The sequence below is a fragment of the Ceratina calcarata genome, unplaced genomic scaffold (genome assembly GCF_001652005.2).
Source record: "Ceratina calcarata isolate Rehan_Ccalc_2016 unplaced genomic scaffold, ASM165200v1 scaffold111, whole genome shotgun sequence".
Lineage (NCBI taxonomy): Eukaryota > Metazoa > Arthropoda > Insecta > Hymenoptera > Apidae > Ceratina > Ceratina calcarata.
Window position 1 is genome coordinate 111,587 of NW_017132019.1, and position 6,926 is coordinate 118,512.

Sequence of the window (6,926 nt, forward strand, 5' to 3'; positions counted from 1 at the left end):
CAAAAGTTCGTCGAGGTTGCCAAGCCTGAGGCCAGTATCCTCTTTCTCTCTCTCTCTTTCTCTCTCTCTCTATATCCCTTTTCTTCCCTCCAACACCCTTCCTTTCACATCTCTGTCTACATCGAGGTTCGACTCAGGACTCGAGAAAGGTCGAAACTAGCCGGAGGTAGTCGATTGGCGTCGAACGTTCGCGTCGAGAGCCGAGCGCAGAAGCTGAGGAACAAGCGGCCAGCAATCGAAGAGCACCGTCACGTCAGTCCCTCACGGTGAGCCGGTCGAGTCGGTCATCTTTGCTTGTCTCTGTTATTTGCAAACACTCGACCCTCATAGGTGGCTGCAGTACTCGTAACAAACTTCTTTTTCCCCTGTTCCTTCCTATAGTCAACGGTCGCGTCGAACGGAAATCCACGGTAGTGTTGTACGATTTGATTAAATAACCGCCGGACGAACGATCAGTGCGTACGATTTTGTTGGTGGACAAGCTTCCTCTTGAGCGCGGGGCTGTTTTGTTTGTGGATTTCTACCCTCTGCCATCCTGTGGATTACTCGACGTCCCGCAGCGGGAACTTCTCTTAAAGGTAAGGCGATTGTTTAAGCGTGATCCTTTAGGTGTACGAAGTCGTGCACCGATTCTTCACATCGTTCAGTTATGAAAATCTTCTAGTTCTTTTATTTATGTTAAACTACAAACGGATTGAGTAAGGTTATTCTATCAAAATGGTAGAATCCTGTTCAATGTGCTGATGATATGTTCGCGTCTGAGAATGAAACGTAGTAAGCCGGCGTGGACCTTGAATTACATAAAACGACTTGAACGCTTCTCATCTGGCCGTCGGTTGAAAATGTGCAAGCGTAATCGAGATTATCACGTAAGATCGTTCCTAAGCCGATGTAATTGTCACGCAAATGATTTTCTACGTTGCCAACCGAATTAAAGAATATTAAACTCGTAGGAACAGATCTTTTCGCTGGTCTAATTGATAGCAAATTACTGTTAAATCGGGCTGGAAATTGCGTGCCAGTTCCCCTCGTGAGCTAGGCAGGTCGACGTGTAGGTCTCGAAATTGAATACACAACGTCTGTACAACCAGTTTAAAATTAGTTTAAGTTTCACCAATCAATCCCCGAGATTCTTTCACAAACTCACACGCAAACCATAGTCCGAGTCATGCCGTTTAGGCATCGACACTCATGCAGAAACGAGTTCAATTTCCCTGATACAAACTAGGACAATTCGAGTTATGTTATGCGTTGCAAATGAAAGAAGAGCGGGGAAAATTGTACAATGCCGAAAATAGAAGATATATTTGTCGATCAGCCGTATTCAATGTGTACAATCGTACGAACAGTCTACGCATTAGTGGTCGATTACGGATCTAATAATAATTGATGCTCGTTTAAATTGTGATATGTGACGGTCTAGTTCTAAGTAAAACTAAGTTGTTGCTCCTAAACTAACCGTCTTTTATGGGACCGTACGAAATTTCTTAGCGAAATGCGTCTTGACGTTTAAACTGACTATTTCTCTCAAATTCGAAATTACGTGGTACATTGGAGCTATCCTAAAGCTTTGAGGCTAAATCACGTCTGTTCGTGTTACATTTAGTTCTTGGATATTTTTCAAACGAACCGTAGTTTATACTTTCCTCTGGTTACCCGCGTAATTCAGGCGGACAGTTACGTACTCTGTTTGCACTTCGGCGGCAAGCAGAATTTATTCGATATTATTTCGAGGAAGAAAATGAGGAAGATGTTTTCGGTAGACAGACAGTAGTTTATTGGCGTCGGGTTGCGTCCATTTTCACTCGTGTCACCTTGTATTTCACCCTCATTGTCTGCAATAAATTATGCCCCTTATTAGTTTCCACGCAATCCCTGCAGCTGTTTGAATCGGCGTGTGTTACGGAGTTACAATACTTAACATTGTTCTAATGTTACTTCGATTATTTATCTATGTTTATGGTAATTTAGTCAAATTCGCGTTTGGTTATCATTCGTTTGCAGTGACTCGTCGTTGTCCGGTGACAAAAGGATCCAACAAACGGCTCGTTTAAAATAGCAGCCCGTGATTTCTGGATTTGAGTGATTTATACGTAGCGACGGGATTTTGTGTTTACAGAGGTTAGCCCCATTCTAATTCTGTACGCTGCTACCACTAAGTGTTATTCTTTAGGACGATAAAAGAAGTAACGACGTTTATGTTTTCTTATTTACAGTAGATAAATACTTTTGCCGTCAACCGGTTAAGGGTTTACTAATTAAGCACGGGAGCGATTATAAACACATTATAATGTTTTCGTCAAGTTCAAATTTTTAAAAATGTAAATTTCAAACAACCGTTGATAAATTATCGATGCGCAGTTTAGACTTGCGTGGTACAATGTCTTCCTCGGCATTTAAATTTGTTTGTTTATCTACTTATGTAAAGCGAAACAAACTACAGTTACTTATTTGACCGAGTGTTGTGTATCCACTCGTTAAGTAGTGTCATGCGGTAAACAACATTTATGTCCTCGTGTCGCTCAAATGTGGAAGTCGAACAAGCTTAAAACTGTAATTTGTAGTAATCGCTGAAGATTTCTGAATCCTCGCAAATATAATTCAGATGTTCCGCGTGGTCACCCTCCTGCTGATTAATTAGCAAATAAAATGCGAGGAAGATCGTGGAACCCTTTATACCGAAGCTTCCACTTCGTTAGACTTCGCAGTTTGTAATCGCACGTTTCATGCGATAAATAATTAACGAGAAGAACAGATCTGTTGTATAAACAGATTCTGAATGTAAAGACTGGTGCAAGAATTGTGTCATGAATTTTTTAATCTTCTTAACTGCATCTTTTAGAATGTTTCAACAGTTTGAATAAGAAATGATTTACGATAGGCATATATACAATTTATTTATATTTCATTATTGAACATTTTGTATATTTTCCAGCAATCGTAGTTCCTAGCTTATTATTAGAAGTAATTCGTGAGCAGCTTGTGGAAATAATTATTCTAACCGAGCGACTCGGTCGAGGTACCGTTCGGAACTACTGATTTTAAACGTAGCTCCGCCATTTTTTAATCGTCATTCCAAACAATTCATTGGCAGTCTTGCAATCAGATTGAGGTTTCCAGGAGAAACGTTACCTCTCATTAAACTTTAATTCAACGAAACGCTTTTGTAATCCGCCAGAGTCGTGCATATTCCTCGATCAAATACTACCGTTTTTCGTTGAGGGCAATGGCTTCAGACAAATGTCGTGAAGTGTTGCAAATGCATGCTTAAACATTTACCTGATGCCCGTACGTGAAAAAAAAAAAAGATTTTCTTCTTGGAATTCGATTCACACCAAGCGCTTACACATTTTTAACGTTGCATTCCGCAAGGATGTTTCGAGTTCTATAATTATATTTGCGTTTACTATACTGTTTGTGGTGGAGTATATTTATAACATAAAACCGAAGAAATGTTTTGCCTGATATTATCATGCCTTTCTTTATGCGTAACGCATTCATGCTAATTAACCAGCAGATTTGCAGTATAAGATAGTCTTATTGCACTTTATTTAAATAGTGTGTTGTAAATTAAAAAATACTACTTTGACCAAAATTCGGTGAAATTTGCCACTGTGCGGCAAGGCAGTACCCTCGGCGAGGAGGGTTTGAAAGAGCGTCGAGGCGGAACCGAGGGGGCGAACTAAAAACATGAACACAGGGTTCACGAAAATGCGACGAAGATCGGTGTACCGTTGTCATCGATCGACGCGTGTTTGTTTGGAGCTTGGCAGAAACCGGTCGCGCCGGCGGCACGGCACGGCATGGCGCGTTCGTTTAGCGTGTGTAGGTGAAGACGCGCGTGTGCGTTGCATAGCGCGCGTACGAGAGTGACGGAGTAGGCGAATAGCCTTGCCGGTGGATACAAAACCAGAGAAACGTGCGGCAGCTAAGTTTCGAGTGCCGTTACAATGTCCGAGAGAATTCTCAATAAACCTGGACCGAGCCGGCTGCATCTCTATCGCACATGGCAGTAGGGTGATGTCCGATGGATGGGTAAATGGATGGATGGAAAATAAAATTCGTTGTAACTAGAGATCGCGTTCAAAATCACTAACCATGATTTTTCACGATAACCACCCGTGATTATAATCAATTATATCTACTAAAGTGACCTGAAATAGCTTTTTATTTTTTAAATATCCAATATGTCTGATTTTGAAATAATTATTATTTATTATGGAAAATAAAAATATTCACTATTCTTCATTTTCTTATCAATGGACATAGTAGCGTCTGGAAGGCAAGTTTGAGTCGGCATATCGCATGCCCGACGGGCTTCCGCGTTTCATCCATAGACGCGCCATCCTCCAAGTCCATGGTTTTATCTATTATTTTAAATATGCAGGACTCGCGGAAGCAGTAACTCCTGCTCTTTGTACCCCAATTAGAAACGATCACGAAAATCAGGAATGACAGTGAAAAGTCATCGTGATTGGAAGCGAACATGATGAAAATCAACAGTTCTAGCCATTAGTAGTTTTAATGGAGGACTGTAGTCGTCATTGTCGTTAGAACTTTTATTTTCTTGGTATCTTTTCTTTGTTCAACGCGTGAGTTAAATAATTCTAGATCATTGTTCGGACTCTGATGTTTATCATGATTAATTGTCCTTATAAGAGCTCCTATGCCACTTCTCGGCTATAGTAGCGTTCAGAAAGGTTTGGGGGTGCTTGAGCTGGTTTAAATGCTCGATACATCCACTCGAGATGCACTTGAAAGTGTTCCATAATGTGGCTTTATTAAACGACTAATGGTATCGTAGAAGTAGTAGAGTAAACATGTTGTGTTTACTGATACAGTGTCGAGTGGATTCTTTTAAAGGACTGGAGTTTTAAAGTCTTTAAAGTTTGTCGCTGAGATAAATCTAATTCCAGAGAACTGTTTTTAATTCGGAGAACGATGAATATTAACTACCATATGAATTAAGTTTCATGTTTAGAGAAAAATGAAATATTTATTGATAAAGTCACGCACGATTAAATATTTTTAATTTAAGGGACGTGACTTCGTGCCGTAAATATAACTGTCTGCAGTTTAATATCTGAAACGGCAAAGATAGGTATGAAGAACAGTAATGGATAAAAAATGTTTCAATTAAAACGGTGAATCTGCAAAAGCTGTTATTCCATATCTATGCATATTAATTTCTAACGCTTCCTAATCAACGGTACTATACCAACATTTGCGTAACGTTTATCTCGTAATTTCTGCGATGAAAATTGCATAATGTTAAGTAGTCTAACTCGTTACGGAACATCTTGATGCCAGAACAGCTTTAGCGTTAATCTTTCTAAGGAGACTCCAAGCGACTGTGAATTCTTCCACTCTTCCGAGTGTGATAGATGAAGCGATCGAATCGCTCTGGTTTATATAGCGTATTATCGATTCACGCAGTCGACTTGGAAGCTGGGGCGATTGCGAAAAATCGCTGATCATGCTGTGTTCTCTCTCACGGTTACCAATAGGTTGCATCTTGCAATTTATCGATCGCACAGTGAAAGTGATGCCGTTTGATACAAATTTAGAAAGCTTCTTGGGTTTGCTCTGAATGCGACGCTTGTGTTCTTAAACTATGTATGATCTTAAACCCGCCTATAAGAAAATGAATGGTTAATTAAACCGTGTTTTAATTGGCCGAACTGGACATTCATGCTTGTGCAGTTTTTAAACAAACTTGTAAATAAAGGAATTTGAATTTGATAGGATATTAAAGTGCACAATTCAACTACTTTATAGTTAGACACCCTGCATATTTAGATATTAATTACTTATTTTTTGTTTAGAGTTACAGAACTATTTCATACATATTTTTCAATTCTTGTTCCTTTTCTTCATAATCTAATAATTAAAGTAATTATTATTAATCTCAGGCAACGGATCATTATAAAATTGCAAGTGGAAGAAACATTCGTTGATTAATCCTTCTAACTTTCTGCAGAACGTCGTTTCATGCTTTCACTCGGTATCGGTCCCTGTACTTACGATTGATAATACACCCTTAAATCGTCTTCCTCGCTGACAACATTAATTTCACAACAATGGACATGGCGGCGTGTATTCCGGTTTCTCGAGGTGAACAGACGAACAGAGAAATCGATTGCCTTTTACAACCAGTCATTACGCGGGAGAGTAGGAGGTCAGCGGTTTCAGCGCTTTTATGGTTATTACACTTTCTTCGACGCGAGCTCTATCGGCTTAATAAATTTACTTAAGTTTCATCTAAGTAGACCACAAGGGGTCGACGCACGACGATGACCGTAGCGTAACGTTAACGCAGGACGAATGCTGCTGGTTCTCCGGTACGCGCGCCAGGAGATGCTAATACGTAAAAAGTCGTCAAAGAGTGGTAACAAATTAGCCGAGGGCAACAATGGAGAGAGTCAACTCACGTTCCCGGTATAGATACTTACGCGTTTACAGTAGTCGCTTACAGTGTTAGAATCGATTGGAAACAGTTGCGTTACCCCGTCATTCGGACTGGTTTGGAATGAGAATGCATAATTTCCCTGTGATTCATCTCGCTGTTCATATTGTCCATCTCTTTCGTTTTTTCTTAATCGGGTTTGCGGAAGATTCATTGCGGAAGAGCAAACCGATTCTGCTTCGAGATAATCCTTTTGCGTTTCGTCGGGTTGATGCAACGATGCAATAATGAGGAAGGTATTTCTTGCGAGAATCGAAGATACTGGAAGTTAACAAATTATGGCAAGTCCGTTAATTAAAATTAATAGTCCTCAATAACGATTTGTTCACTTGGGACTTGTATTCAATTAAGTAATCTTTAACAACATGTTTCCGTAATAATCTCATTCTCATTTGAAATACTGATATATCATGGCCTGTAAGTTGTTTATTATCCTGAGTGAAATACATCCTACTATGAC

At 39.8% G+C, this 6,926-nt stretch overlaps 1 protein-coding gene across 3 annotated transcripts in view; it reads left to right on the forward strand.

The window, feature by feature from the left end:
• Positions 1-227: 227 nt before the first annotated feature.
• Positions 228-6,926, forward strand: part of smash (smallish) — a 142,078-nt gene continuing 135,379 nt past the window's right edge. For 2 of the 3 annotated variants that reach the window (XM_018020204.2, XM_018020213.2), the window contains exon 1: positions 229-578. The gene's annotated coding sequence lies outside the window, so the exon portion shown is untranslated. Of the gene's footprint in view, positions 579-6,926 lie in introns of all 3 variants that reach the window. The other variant, XM_026811396.1, reaches the window with a different exon arrangement.